This window comes from Amia ocellicauda, chromosome 10, assembly GCF_036373705.1.
Source record: "Amia ocellicauda isolate fAmiCal2 chromosome 10, fAmiCal2.hap1, whole genome shotgun sequence".
NCBI lineage: Eukaryota > Metazoa > Chordata > Actinopteri > Amiiformes > Amiidae > Amia > Amia ocellicauda.
In genome coordinates, this window is record NC_089859.1 from 29,647,224 (window position 1) to 29,663,659 (window position 16,436).

A 16,436-nucleotide genomic window follows, 5' to 3' on the forward strand; every position below is an offset into this window, starting at 1 on the left:
ATGTTTAGGGAGGGGTCAGTTGAACTTTTTAGACAGACTCAATAAGGAGATTTTTGTTTTAGTGCACAGTATATAATAAAAAGTAATGTATTTGCACAGTTCCCTACCTTGTAAACCCGTCCTTACAAGTCCCAGATGCTGTGCACATACCAACTCGATGTCACTATATATATATATATATATATATACAACCGTACTGTATACAGACTACCATTAAAAAGTGCAGGGAGCATTGCATGACTTGTTCATTTTTTCTCTTGTTTAGTTGTTGTTTTCTAATGCTAGTCACCTGATGTTCTGTCATATCAGTCACAGACACAGGTTGTGTGTTAGCCTGCCATCACCCCTTCTCTCTTTATTAGATTCATGCTACCATCAGTGCCGTAAAGTCTGTTGAAGTGCTTTATTAGTGAAGTAAGTGAAAGGAGGTGAGTTGTCGATCAGGGCATTTTCTAGCTGGGATTGAATTGCTCTCTGAGAGTGGGGAAGAACCAAATGGTTTATACTGTGATCAATTTGGGAAACATCATGAGTGTGGTTATGAATAGCCAAGTATGAGTGGGATTAATTTTAAATAGTAAAACATGGTAGAGTGCAGACAAAAAGATTGCAACTAAAAATATAGGATTAAAGAGCATAGTCTTCCAAGGCATTATTTTATTTGAAAAGACAAACCTGAAAATGACATTCAGGAACTACTTGTAACTTTGTTTAGATCAGTAAAGTATGTGTAAAATGGTAATGATATGTGTAACATTCATGACATCTCTCTTATGTAATGGTAAGGGGAGTTTGAATAATACATTACCTGATGTGTGCCTTTTCTATTCTATTCCTTAAACAAACAAGAAATGTTTGGTAGCTGTAAAAAATCATTTAACCACATTTGTTTATATTGTAAGGATTTTTGATGATTTTGATTGGTACTACTAGTAAGTACTAAGAACCCCAGAACTAATAAGTATTTGTATTGATTGTCTCTGAAGGAGCATTTTTGTTTGTTGAAAGTCTTTTATATATGTTGAAGCTTCTGTAATTAATGCATTTATCAGTTATGTTATTAATGATAGCGCTGTAAAAACCTTTATTGGTTTCTGTAAAATGAAAGCACTTCGAATTAAATACCATATTCAGCTTGATATTACTCACTTATAAGCCATTTAGCTTTTATTTTTTTTATTTTTTTCAGCAAACAAAACCCAGACAATGTTGCTGGGTGTTTGTAAATGGCATTGTGACCTTGTTTGTACTTTTTTTTCTCTGAAACAATAGACTTTTGTGTGCTTTTGTGAAATACTGACAAAAAGTCATCAGTGGGGCTAAAAGATAAAATCTGGAGCTTAGAATAAAGAGAGACAAAGTGAAAGAATCTATTTTGGATTACGTTGTTTTTATTTCCTACAAGCATTTTGATTGGCTGGGTTTCAGTACAAGGAGTTCAGCTGTAAAAACCTAAATCCGCTGCTTGAATCACAATTGTAACCCAAGGTCAGGAATTTATACAATAAGATAGTATTGAACACATACACAATTGATCAGCCATTACATACAGCATACTCATTTCTATCTGAGGGTAGATCTCCCCAAGAATATGAGAATTTAAACTAGGTGATTTAACAATGCAAGCATGCATCAACGTAAATGTATAACACAAATATACTTTTTCATAATGGATACATAAGAAAATGGTAATTAGATGGTGAGTCAATGTTTATATTTATGCTGGCACTGGGATTGAAGGACACAAGTGGAATGTAAGCATAAATGTTTTTGGTGGAGATAATAAAAGGCACTTCTTCACACAGACAGTAGAGTGTGTTCGGAGCAGACTACCAAACCATTTTGTGGAAGCTGAAAGCACATTCAAAAGCAGTTTGATGAGGGCTTACAACAAAAAGCAAATAGGTGCCCCTCAATGCCTTTGATTTCTAACCTTTGATTTCTAAGACTAATAGACTCTTATGTACGTAATGTGTACTTAATTAAAATTCAATACTATAATACCAAAATGCTTGCTTATAGAGGGCTTTGGAGTTGTACAGTGAATTGATCCCTTGCGTCATGGTTGCAGGCCGCTCAGTAAAGACCTTAAAGGAATGTCACTGCATTTATAGTCTGCTATTAAATGAGTTCTGCTGGTCACAGCTGACTTCCTGGGTGGCAGCATTCCACAATATAATCAATTCTGTTTAAGTGAGATTGGTTGACACCCCACTGAAGTCTTAGTTCTCACAAGCCAAAAAGCAGGAGAAGACATGTAATGTGAGTTGCTGTACTGGGGCAGGGTCCTGAATTGATATTCCTCTCCTCATGTCAAGGATCAGAAAGGCCTCATGTAGTTCTTCAATGAAGTGTGGAAACATACAAGAGTAGCCCAACTTCAGCATCTATTGAGCCGTGCATTACATACAGAAAGTATATTGGGTTTGCATTTTTATCTGCTGTGTAACTGGAAAAGAAAAGTAAATTCACCATTTCTCTGATGTGCGTTTGGGGTTGTTATCTTGGAATATGAAACTATACCCAATGATCTTCTTGCCAGACAGTGTAGTGTGATGGATGTGACTTTTGCATGTTTATGGGTTTGCCAGCCAGAATGATATTCCAGTCATTTCTGGCATTGGATTGGCATGAGAAAGAGTAGGATCACACGATGCTAAAGTCAGACATCATTTGATTTGATTACTCTAAGCTGTAATAGCAGCTTGTAATAGTTTATCATATTTCAGGATGTTCTCAACCATCTGAATTGTACAGTATAACAGATATCAGGTGACTATTGGTAAGCCTTTGATCCAGTCTTTTTTTTCATTGTATTTCTGTTTGTACTGTCACCTTCACTTGATTCCCTCTTAGTTCCTGAAGCATTCGTTATTCTGTCTCTCCTGACCTGGCCAATGTGTCTTTGTGCTCTGTAGTGATGCTTTTCTTCCTTCAAGGTGCTCATCTCTTACTTTTTTGTACTTCTATAATAATAAGAGCTTTGTCATTTCAGCATCTGTCCTGTTTTACTTTGTCTGAAATCTTAGGGATACTTTTTGATGCTGTTTTGCATCATTTTGGATGATAAAATATTGCTAAGAAATGTATTCAGGGTTATACAGTACCTCTCTTTGATTAAAAAGAGTACATGTTTTTGACTTAACTTTTTTAGAAATGAAGTATTGCCACCTACTGTCTCTTACACTCTCAGAATGCTGATCATAGTTGGCTTTTTATTCCAGTGCATAAATTAGCTTCAGTTTTTATCCAAGATCGTGTGGCTAATTATCCAGTATACTGTTTAATTGAATTTTGCTTCTTTCAAATATATAATGCTTCCTCTTAGCCTATATTTGTACCTATATTTTCTATGAGAAAACAGGCAGTGAAAAGCTATGAAGTTTGCCAGATATGGAAATGAGGGTGCCTACAAATATAATTACAGTGGTATAAGGCCATTTACCTTCTGTTTTTTATGATTCCCTACAGTATGTGTTAAAATGAATACCCCACGCATAGACACAGACATGTTATACACCCACAAATAAAAATAAACCATATATTTTTACCAACAGGTGTGAGATTTTAGATATCAGTTCTCTATTCATTAAACAATCACCTTGATAATGTGTTCCAACAGATCTGCATAATCTTGTCAAAATCATTGTGCCATTAGTGGAAGCTTGATAATTAGTGTTTCTGATTATGCACTGAAAAGGTTAAACCTTTTCATTCTGTGATATGCAACCTGAATAAGTGACTGCCTAAATAAATGTAGTGGGTCATTCCTACTTACAAATAAACTTTAAAGAACAATTGATTAGTATTTATCATATAAATGTACTCTATTTCCTCCTTGTTAGGTTTAAGATTATGTGTTCCAGGAATATGGATTATAATGATTAATAGTGGTAAAGTGTGCAACCTCTGAAGCAGTCTCTCATTCAGGTCCTCCCTGTAGTCTACGCTAGGAGTTTGTATAATGTCACTCTCTGCAGGCAACACATGACCCTACCTAAATCTGTCTCTTATTCTCTCTCTTATTGCATTACAAGTCTTAAGATTATTGTCACATGAATGAATACGTAAATGAATAAATATCTACAGCATTTAAGGAAATATAAAGACACTCTTTGCATGAAAAGTGGTAATGTATGCTGTCACCTTTTTTCATCAAGGCCTGCAATTTTGGAAGCTGCTTCTCAGTTTCCAGAGAACATGATGCTGTATATTCTGACTGGGTAACTGGAAGGACAGTATAAAGAGCTGACTAGGATAAAGTACCCCGGGCATTCAACTGTGGAACTTCAATTATCCATGATTGACAAGAGTAGCCAGCCTGCTAAGATTGACATTACACGGACAACTAGCATAGACATCCAACACTTTATATTTCTTAATTATTAAAAGTTGATGTGATAAAGAAAACAAACTGCACATAATCTTAATGCTAATAAGAGAATAGTGCAGTTAGTGTTAATATTGATCAGTGTAAGAAATACTGTTCAGTAGACCTTTGAGACCACCGGAAGAAGCGAAGAGCACTGCGGAAAAATCCATTGCAAGAACATTTTTGCATATTGCTGCTCATCCCTGTAAATCAATTCTCATTCAGTGCAGTGCCTCTGAAATCCATTTGTTACATGTACCATTGAAGACAAGTATTGATAGGGTAATCACAGTGTGTATATGCAGTGTATGTATTTTTTTGCTAACACCACAATGAAGAAATACATTCCCCATGGCTTTTTCTTATCAAAAATCTATAGTGAGCATTCTGGGAGTATAATTGCTGACAAACAAAAAGAGTCACTCCAGTATTTTCAGCTGTGCTAAAAACAAAAGACGAAAGAGCACTATAGTGTTTGAAACACTTTAATATTAACGGGTGCCTTAGGATTGCCTTTAACTTTTTATACAGGTTCTAGCTGAAAGATACATAGTTTTATTGACTTTCATGTTGGGAATGAGATGTTATTGATTGGTATAGTCCACTGCTTGAGAGACATTGTAGGCTTTGCCACCCTATATTTGAATGCTTGTAGTGTGGTGGGTCAATTATTAAAACTAACAGTCGACTTGTGAAATTACTTTAAATTCCATTTAAAGTTTGAAAAATTTACATAATGCTTGAGAAATCTCATTATTTTTAGTTCTGCGTGAGGGATTTTCTTTTTCTGTGTGTCATTTCAATTAAGAAATGTATTTGCTATCAGTTTGTCAATAAACACTTCTATTTACAGAGTTCACTCTTTACCTGAAATTCAGAGGGATATATACTGAGAACAACTGTTCATTCACTATAGACATAGACAAGTAATTGTGCAAATATAGATGCAAGTCTGGACTAATTGTTAATAGAGAATGACAAAGCCTGGGTTACAGGAAGGACTTTAATAATAAGCTAGAAATCTTTCTGTTACGAGACATTTTAACTGATTTCTAAGGAGGCACATCATCACCACTTGATCAATATGGAACAGCGCTAAGCAATTCCGCTGTGATTAATAATTAATAATATGAATATAAGACTTGGAACAATTGCATTAATCATACATAGACACATTCAAGTCTCCCAATGTTTTGGCTTCTCAGTTTTTAAAAATGTGCAGTACATACCTACAATGATGGCTCTTACCAGCAATTATACCTTTGTCATACTTATTGAAAAATAACTCCACACTGTAAGGTACCCCAAAATGGTTAGCCTGCATAGGAGACACTAGGGTGAGTTTTATTTCATACTTTGTTGTCACTGCTGGGATGATGTATTTCATTTTTTCGAAAGAAAAAGGCATGACTGAAATTGTTTCACTGAACCTGATAAAAAGATGTTTACGAATGTAACGAATGTAGAAGTGAGCCCTGTGGCTAGGCAATCGACTGGGAGCTTTGCAATGCTGTCAATTAATCCTTTAAGTCATACAACATCAAATCCTCTAAATGACGCTGTAGGTCAGTTGTTTGTGTTTCTGCTTGATGGCCTGATAGTCTATGTTTTATAAGATCTATGTCTGTTGACTTAGTCTGACCTGTGCTGCAACAAGAGTTGTTGTGGGAGGGTAAGATTATACATTTAACGCAATTAAAAAGAAGTGTATAAATTGGTTTTAATGTTATTTTTTTATTCTTTATTTGTTAACTTTTAAATCATCCCTTAAAAGAGAGTTGTATCATCAATACATGGAGCATCAATGTTTTTCCTGGGATTACAATAGGAATGTATGGCCTTTTTATCTTATGTTTATCTAATCTTTGGCAATGTATTTTTAGCACGCTCTTTTAAGTACAAAAGTATAAAATAGCAGTTGAAAATAAAATAATGGAGGACAGATATCCCAAGACAATTTACATTGTTGTCTAGTGAAAACAATATGGATTGTTTAACCTTTAATTAATTGGTTGCCTCACACAAGCATGGGTGGCAGATAACACTTTCTTGTTGTGTCCGTGTGATAGCCCTCATTTAAACATGCCATACAAATCCTTTTCAATAAATCAATGCTGCTGTTCTAAACAGTAGGTGTCTACTTTTTACCCTCCAGCTGTTTTGCAAGATTCTGTCTAGTGGGGAAATTACATTTCCCTGAGGTATTTTTAAATCACATTTCAAGTTACCTCAATGTTTACTCCCCGATTATAATATACGCAGAGTCAAGTGAAATATAAATACTTAATGAGTGTTCTTGATTCTTGTTAGAACCATAAATCCCTTATTAGTTTTAAATAAAAAAAATGAAAGTTACAGTTTGGACGTAGTTTATTGAAGTATCCTCATGAAGAGCAATGATTGTAGTCAGTAGAAAAGGGTGACTCTTTATGTTAGGGTTTACCTACTATGCAAGTTTTTATCCATTACCTATTCAATGTGTATTTGCAACACATATTCTCCTTATACACTGTTTGTTAATTATCAATACCATAGTAACTAAACAACCAATCAAAGTGAACTGAGAAAATGTCTTGGAGACGTACATATATAGGATGTTATTTACCAATGAAGGGTGAAGACAATATTATTATTAGTGAAGATCTTACTAAAAGGTTATTGGTCGCAAATTGAGGCTTTTGAAGACCCTATTCTGAAGTGAAGAATATATTAACATTATTTAAAATCTTATTAAGAGGTTATTGAAAAAAAAAGTTAAACCTATTTCAACTAATATTTTTAGTCTATTGACTATAAATAAGAAAAGCTTCAGTTTAATACTAATGAACAACAAACAATATTATGATATAACACATTAATTAACTTCGGGGAAATGTGTTATCAATTTATTTATTTTTTTACCATCAATCCTTTTTTTTTTCTAAGTGTATTAATTAAAACTGAATAATTTCAGAGCACTTTGACAAATATTTATTTTGTTTATCTTGCTAGCAGACCTGGGACAAAGGTTTTCTGCAGCATAGTTTTGTCTCCATTGTCAGCATTAAAAAGTGAATAGTTTTTGTATTGAAAATAAAAAGTTTTAAATTATAACACTTTGATGGTTTGATAGTAAGAAAAAAATTAATGAGTTACAATTAAAAGTTGATTCATGCAATGTTTTAATTTTATTCATGATACATCACGTTCTCTTACATTATTCATTAAATTACATTAAGTATTGTTTTCAATGTAGACTTGTCAATTAATATTTTTTCCCTTGAACCCCTGGTGGCTCACTGTTGCAGTTGGTAAAGACTGCCTGAATTTGAACCTGTATTTGTTAAAGCAGGGGTTGGCAACTGCAGTCCTAGTGACAGCTTTTCTGGATGTGTTACCATGTCTGCTGAGATTTTGTATCGCCTTAATAGCTTCCATGATTAGCTACCTCCCACAGCCCAACTGTAATGTAATTTCCAACATATACAGTGTAAGCATAGATTATACAGCCTCAATTAATTTCACATGGGTGTCAGTATTCATCTATGGTGCATTGTGAGCATTATAAAGAGCTGTCTGCCACCAAAGCAGTGTTGCCGAGACTCAACTCTTGAAAGCAAATCTGTGAAAGCAATTATGTTTGCATTCCTATCATCTGATCTTGTAGGTCAGTCACTACTTACATGTAAAAACTCTGTTTCAAAAAACATCTCTTTCACAGATCAAGCTTTATTTATCTGGTTTCTTGTTTATTTTTAGCCACTGTTTGAACACAATCCTGGAGTACTGAGAAATGAGGGACCAAGATGAGATACCTGTGCCCTAGATAAACTCTTCTTTGACCCAGGTACTGTAACTATGTTTTTTATCCTTGTTTTGAAATGTTGTCCTCTTTCTCTGAAAAAAAGACTTTTCCCCTCAAAAATAAATAAATGCATATATATATATATATATATATATATATATATATATATATATATATATATATATATATCATACAGATTAAGCTTTAAAATGCAATGACAGCCCACTGTACAAAAATAGGTGCCATAACCATGCTATCCTTTTAATTGGGGGGGGCAGTACTTCAGTTTATTTATGTTTTATTATGTTTTTGTGACTTTCAGGGTCTTTCCCAGCCACAGTCAATTTCTTAAACTGACTAACTAAAATGATCCAAAGCATCTTTGTTGGAGAGTGGCTGTGTGAAGTAAAGTGTTGCTCGCTGAAGCCTGCTTCCTTTCATCTTGATATCATTAGATTGGTCAGGCCCTTTGTGATCTATGGATGAATGACTCCTTTTGCTCTCCAGACTGAAAGCCTATAGTGACACTTCGCAAATGCAGTCTAGTACATAGTTGGTGTAGTGTAATCTTGGGTTGAGTTGTTCCATCTACTCCTTGACCTTTTTATTACCCGTCACCCAGATTGAAAGCATCCAAGAGTAGAATGAATCATTATTTGTTAATGAACGATGTTATGATGTCAGATTTTGAGGGATGTGTACTTGTAAAATGAAGTAAAATTATTGTAATGATGTGTACTTGTAAAATGATTGTAATTAAATAACCTCTTACACTTTGTTCAGGTTACTTTTTCATAAAGTTGTGAGTTAAGATGAAAGTTGTGAAGCAGACGTCTTTAGATTGAAGGCACTTACTATTCATTACACTTTGTTATAATTGAAAGAGTCTGTAGGTCCTGACTGTGATATATTACATGTGAAGTGATACATCACCTGTACCCTCTTATTTTAGTTTTTTCATCGTCTGGGATCTGACAGTGCCATGCCCTTCATTTAAAAATTGTACTGAATCTATATACATACCACTAGACAACATATTATCAAAAACAATGCATTTTGACAGTATACAAGCAGTTTATACCCTGGTCCATTATCTGTTCCCATAGAGTATTCAGATAACTAACTTAATCTTTAGTAAGTGCATGTTTTACAATGCACATAATAATAATTTCTAAACACATAATATAAAATACATTTTGTCCATGTTAATAGTAGAAACTGACCTTTTATTCTCACTTAACAATTAAAAAAACAATTGATCACCTAATAGATTTATACTGACTCATAAAGGTCATTTTGTGAAAGGTGTGCTGTTTAATTATTAATATTCCAATTCTAAGCATGGCAAATTACCCTTTTCGAACACCTTTACCTCTAACTCAAAGAATAAATTAGCTTTTGACCTTTGCATTTAATTTTCCCCTTTAGAAATACAGTGGAAAGTCAGCTTTGCTATAAAGGTTTTTAAACAGAGTTCACGTTAACCTTAGACAGCATTAAGAAGGTATTTGTATACTTCACTGATTTATTGTATAATTTAAGATTTTTCATTTTTCATTATCCTGAGTGCTTTGTGGTGTATTATTTTAGCATTACTGTGCAGGGTACATGACTTAATTTCTGTTTCTTCTCTAACAATAATTTATGTATGTATATACACTCACCTAAAGGATTATTAGGAACACCTGTTCAATTTCTCATTAATGCAATTATCTAACCAACCAATCACATGGCAGTTGCTTCAATGCATTTAGGGGTGTGGTCCTGGTCAAGACAATCTCCTGAACTCCAAACTGAATGTCTGAATGGGAAAGAAAGGTGATTTAAGCAATTTTGAGCGTGGCATGGTTGTTGGTGCCAGACGGGCCGCTCTGAGTATTTCACAATCTGCTCAGTTACTGGAATTTTCACGCACAACCATTTCTAGGGTTTACAAAGAATGGTGTGAAAAGGGAAAAACATCCAGTATGCGACAGTCCTGTGGGCGAACATGCCTTGTTGATGCTAGAGGTCAGAGGAGAATGGGCCGACTGATTCAAGCTGATAGAAGAGCAACTTTGACTGAAATAACCACTCGTTACAACCGAGGTATGCAGCAAAGCATTTGTGAAGCCACAACACGTACAACCTTGAGGCGGATGGGCTACAACAGCAGAAGACCCCACCGGGTACCACTCATCTCCACTACAAATAGGAAAAAGAGGCTACAATTTGCAGAAGCTCACCAAAATTGGACAGTTGAAGACTGGAAAAATGTTGCCTGGTCTGATGAGTCTCGATTTCTGTTGAGACATTCAGATGGTAGAGTCAGAATTTGGCATAAACAGAATGAGAACATGGATCCATCATGCCTTGTTACCACTGTGCAGGCTGGTGGTGGTGGTGTAATGGTGTGGGGGATGTTTTCTTGGCACACTTTAGGCCCCTTAGTGCCAATTGGGCATCGTTTAAATGCCACGGCCTACCTGAGCATTGTTTCTGACCATGTCCATCCCTTTATGACCACCATGTACCCATCCTCTGATGGCTACTTCCAGCAGGATAATGCACCATGTCACAAAGGTCGAATCATTTCAAATTGGTTTCTTGAACATGACAATGAGTTCACTGTACTAAACTGGCCCCCACAGTCACCAGATCTCAACCCAATAGAGCATCTTTGGGATGTGGTGGAAGGGGAGCTTCGTGCCCTGGATGTGCATCCCACAAATCTCCATCAACTGCAAGATGCTATCCTATCAATATGGGCCAACATTTCTAAAGAATGCTTTCAGCACCTTGTTGAATCAAGGCCACGTTGAATTAAGGCAGTTCTGAAGGCGAAAGGGGGTCAAACACAGTATTAGTATGGTGTTCCTAATAATCCTTTAGGTGAGTGTATGTATTCATTTGTCAAGCATTTCATGATAAATGAGTGTTCTTCTGCCAATAAGTGTCTAAGTAAGTAAGTTCCTGCCACACAAAGACATTTCCTCTTGAACTCAATTATACAATTCTCCAGAAACAAAAATTAACTCTTCTGATACACTTATCATCCTTTATTTCCTCTGTATATGTCTTAGAAACACCCATGCTTATCTTAATAGGCACATGGTCAAAATAAAGACTTTGAAACAACTCTGCCTCCTCAGAAACATTTGTTCAAAGATGTCCTTCTGCCAAAGCTATCTGCTAAGTTTGTGAATGAGAATTAGACTTGCACTTTGATATACAGTGAACGTGACCAGTGGTGTCAGAAACAGTTTGATTGATGAATGTAGAAAGGATTGGGTCTGCTTTAGCTCACTGAATACTACTTTGTATTCTCCAGATTGAGCACAGATGATGCTTTGAGGCTGATGATCCCCCATGGTTTCATCAGTTTTTGGTTTAAAAGGCTAACATTCATGCTAGATTAACTCTGAAGGAGAGAGCCTAGCCTGTTTTCCACAACAGAGGGGTGATGTCTGCCTACTATTTGCAAAATCTCCTTTCACAAGGGCATGTAAAGAATATGATATATGTGTAGTTTTGGCATCTGAAACAATTTAGTGGTGAAACTTGATATCAAGCAGGATGCAAGAAATAACTTGCAACCAAGACATTGGCACAGTAAATCAAAAGGCAATCCATTTATCTAACCGAGAAAATCGCATTTTTCCTATTTTGGTGAAAGATGAAAAATTAATTTCACATTTAATGCAATCTTCCTTGCACAAATATTGTATTTGTTGCTGCATTACAAATCTGACTACTGTATTTGACTCTCCACATGGCTTGTTTGATTTTCACAGACCCATATATTTTTAAGAACGGCAAAGTTCAACAGGAACCCAAAGTGCTGCTCTTAAAGAGAACCAATAAAGTCTCCTAAGCAATATTGAGTGCATTGCTCAAATTAAACCCATTAGACATTGCATTGCAATAGATTGTATTCATTGTTTTTCTAAAATACATGGCTTGCAAATAACAAAATAATTCACACAGACGTGCATCACCCCAGAATTATTGCCTTGAAGTCAGCATTAGAGTACAGCAGTTTATTATTATTAATTATGCAACATGTGATTTCAGAAAAACGATTGCTTATTAAACAAAAGGCTAACATTATGTTGCTTCATAGTAGGTCCTACCATACTTCAGTCTTGATTACTGCTGTGCTCATTCATATGTTAGTTGTTTTAAAGTCTTATAGAGCCGTCTGATACATGATAAACAGATAATTAATCTTTAGATTCTGAATCCATCAACATAATAAAGTGGTGTGTATTATCTGGTGTGTGTTATCTAAAATGACTGCATTTTCTTTTTTTCTTTTTTCTAAAATTTCTTCTAGGGATACTAATTAATAACAATATGTCAGTGGCATTATACTTTGCATATCTATAGTGCTGTAGTAGCCTTAGTAATGAATCACTGTGAATTAAGTTGTGAAAAAATAAAACCTTACTTGTTCTCTCCAGCTCACAATGTACTTATTTGCAGATAAGATTTTTTTTTTTAAATTAGGTCTTGAAATTTTAAGGACAGAACTTACAGAAGAGTTAATGGGGAAGACTCAGTTTCATTTACTGCACACAAATCTATGTCCACTTCTACACTCTCACCTTTTAGCATGTATGCTTTTTTTCTGGCCTGTAATGAACTAATGACTAAATCTCTATTGTAGCAGGTGATATGTAGGATTGGAAGATTAAATGAAATGTAGATTTATAGATTTGCTAGATTTGTAGTTAAGCAGATAAAATCAGCTTACTGCAAGACTTTTAAGGGAGGTTTATTCACAGTTTGAAGGAAATATATGGGGGTTTAACTATTGCGTACCACTCAGTGAATTAGTATTGATGTATTGACTGTTTTAAATTGCCTCTATCAAAAACAAATAGAAAACTTTAGGCCTCTTGTGAAAAGCTGGGTAATTTCGTATCATGGTCTTATTAACACTAGGAAACACTAAAGATCGAGTCAATAAATTAATTGGGCCCAGTTTTTGTTTCATTTCCTTTTTGACATACAGAATGCCTAAACATGTCCAGTACAGTAGGCTTTAACAGTTATTAAAAGTTAAATAGCAATGCTAGTTTGCTGCTTGATTTATTTGTAGAATTTACCACTACCATGTGTTTGGATTTTATTGCAAAAGAAACATCTGTGTGCAGTTACAAGGATTTATACCTATGTCCTTGTCTAGTGATATTCAAAGTGTAAATCAGGAGTGTAGCTTGTATGGTTCGAGAGCCCTGCTACTTCATGGCTGAGCTAAGTATATTGACAGTGACTCACGCCTATAAGTGCAACTGAAGTGTGCAGCTGAAGCGTGAATGAGACTGCTGGAGCAAAACATTCACTTAGCATTAACTCTATATCAAAGAGGGTGGTTTATCATATGTTTTCTCTCTTTGAGGAATTGTAACTTAGTAAGGGTCACTGCTACCATTCGGATCTTCACAAAGTTCAAGAAGAAAATACTATTATCATGATACCTCTGTTGCAAAAGGCTCAGTGTATTCCGTTTCTCAGATGGCCAAGATTTCGAAAACACAAAAACAGACAAACAATGTGATGGTAAGTGTTGATCAAATGTAGCATAATCTTTTTGTTTTATGTTGCAGTTTGAGGCATACAGGAGTTAATACCAATGCCTTTTGAACTATGAGATCCCTACATTTATTTAGGCACTGTTTCCCAATTACCCCTTTGCTCTTGGGTGTGTCATCAGACATGAACAGGTGTGCTACAGAATTCTGTAGAAATCACACATACAGGTAAGTAAATAGAACAATTTTCCTCAATAAATGTAACCTGAGAATGGGAGGAGGACTGCAAATAAAATGAAATGAACACTATTGGGGGAAAAGTGTGGGTGTCAGTTGAAAAATTAGTCTTATAATTTCTGTCTTGTAAAATTAACTACCTTTAACACTGTGCATACCATAAGGTGAGTGTATTTGCTCTCTTTCTTTTTAAAGTGATTTTTGGCATTCTTAATCTGATTTTTGTTTTAATCAAAAACGTATGACTTTATGAATAAGTAGCTGCCGTTGTTTGTTTCCTTCCAGTAAAGTCTGCTTGAATAATAGGGTGATTTAAATTAAAAATGTAAACTTCAAACAGCATTTATACCTCATTAAAGAACTAACCAAGGCACATAACTGAAGCATTGTTTTCCCAATTAATCTAAAACTTTGAAGGATTTGGGTTTATTGTATTGTATCAAGGTAATCAGATAAATAAACTATTTTAGCAAATATATAGTTGCATATAGTTGCAAGTATATATATATATATATATATATATATATATATATATATATATATATATATATATATATATATATATATATATATATATATATATGTTTGAATCAATGTTATGCAGTCAATGTTAAATATTTCTCAGTGTCAAACCTAGTTAAACAGATGTTGTTGTGTCATTTCCTATCAATTAGTATTTAGTATTTGATGCATTGTAACTAGAAGCTACTCTAACTGGTGTAGTTGTCTAACATCACTAATAGTCCACTTAAAAACAAGTTCAACAAGTAAGACGCAACATTTTAAAATGCAGAGGGTTTATTACTCATGTAAGGTGAGCTATTTAAAAATACAACCCTGTATAATGTTTTCCAGTTGCGCCGATATTCTTGTCTCGTTCTCCTGATGTTTTATTCATATGATTGTGCGTGTGTGTGAATGATTGTTTGGGAAGTCCTGAGAGAGTCTGCCCCTGTGACTGAACAGTTTAAGTGACTGCAGTAACATTGAGTTATTTTCACTGACCAGAGGCAGCCTGTCAAAAATGGAAATAACCCATTGTGTGAACTCCATAAAGGATTTCATAGGAGATCTATTTTTGTCTGTTGCTGGCTTGACTGATTGGTCCTTAAATCCCCAGTTTCAATTTCACACCGGAACACCCTTGGGCAAGCACTCGCGCAACCTTTTCAGACTCGTCCATGATGTGTTGATTTGAATGGGTACGCAGACGCAAATAATATTTTATACATCAATGTTGTGTTTTTCATTAAATTGCTTATTTTACGGGGAATGCCAGGATAAATTAGATTCCTTGAAGCATTTTAGAAATCCAAAATGACTGACCTTTAAGTTAAAGGTCTAAGCTATAAACTCATGGATCCACATTGTTTTTCTTCCTAGAACACTTTCTCTTTTTTTGGAGTTTAATTTGCAATCTATCTGTTTGTTGATGTTGTGTGAACAGAGGCATGGCCTGTACAGCAGAGACTTACAAGAGAGACATGAATCACCTGGAAGATTCACGAGTAAGCTGCAAGCTGGTCCCATGGTTTTGTGGCACACACCTGGGTTGTGTGCTGTTGTTTGAGGATTAGTGCTAGGCTGACAGATAGGGTCTGGGTCCCTAGACTATAGCATTCTGCTTTGTGAGATGATCAATACTGTCAATTGCATATCATCATTGTTTATTGCAGAAGATAAAAAAAGGAATTTGAACATTGATGTTTGAATTGTATATTGACTATCAGTCTCTATAGAGAAAATGCCAGTGTTAAGCAGGTTATTATTATTAATATTTATTTATTGGCAGATGCCCTTATACAGGGCGACTTACAAAACATAAGAGCAATAAAAAGTGCAAAAATACAGTACAGTACAGAGCATAATGCAATTTACAAATTTCAATTTGCACACGCCTATAGGTAATATACAGCAAATAATACAAGTCCTAGATCCTAGATAGTAAAAGCTAGTAATTGCAGGCATCATTAACAGTGAATGGAAAGGAGGCATAGGAGAAATCATAATAAATAAATCACAATAAAATAATAATAACAAGTATTCCTAATCCTAATTGTAGGATTTAGTTTGCTAGCTTGCTACTCTTATTACCTGTCATTCATCCCCCCACCCCCCAAAAAAAAGGAAGGTTATAGCTCCCCAGCCTTTTACAGTGCATGGGGCAATCCCTTCCTCTGCTCTCTCCAGTAATATGACCTTAGTTATGACCTTGGTTAGACCTCAGACTTAAGGCATGAATTGAACAGTAACATGCAATCTGCTGTGGAGCTGTAAAAGGACAGATGTGTGCATTTGAGCTCCTCCACAGTTTGTTTCAGAGAGTACTTATTAATTGATCTGACATTCAAATGTCTTGACATTGGAAATTATCAACTATATGAATATTATTTCACCCGGGTGTCAGAAAATCAACCCTGTTGATCACGGGTTGCAAATTTAATTTCCCCCACCTCCTAATTTGTGTTGTGCAATCAGAAGAGAAGCAACATCTGCTTAAAATCCCTGCCAGCAAAATCGACCTGGA

At 35.1% G+C, this 16,436-nt stretch overlaps 1 protein-coding gene across 1 annotated transcript in view; it reads left to right on the forward strand.

The window, feature by feature from the left end:
• Positions 1 to 16,436, forward strand: part of LOC136760445 (CMP-N-acetylneuraminate-beta-galactosamide-alpha-2,3-sialyltransferase 1) — a 42,587-nt gene that overhangs the window by 9,163 nt on the left and 16,988 nt on the right. The window contains exon 2 of the mRNA XM_066715852.1: positions 8,111 to 8,198. The gene's annotated coding sequence lies outside the window, so the exon portion shown is untranslated. The remainder of the gene's footprint in view (positions 1 to 8,110; positions 8,199 to 16,436) is intronic.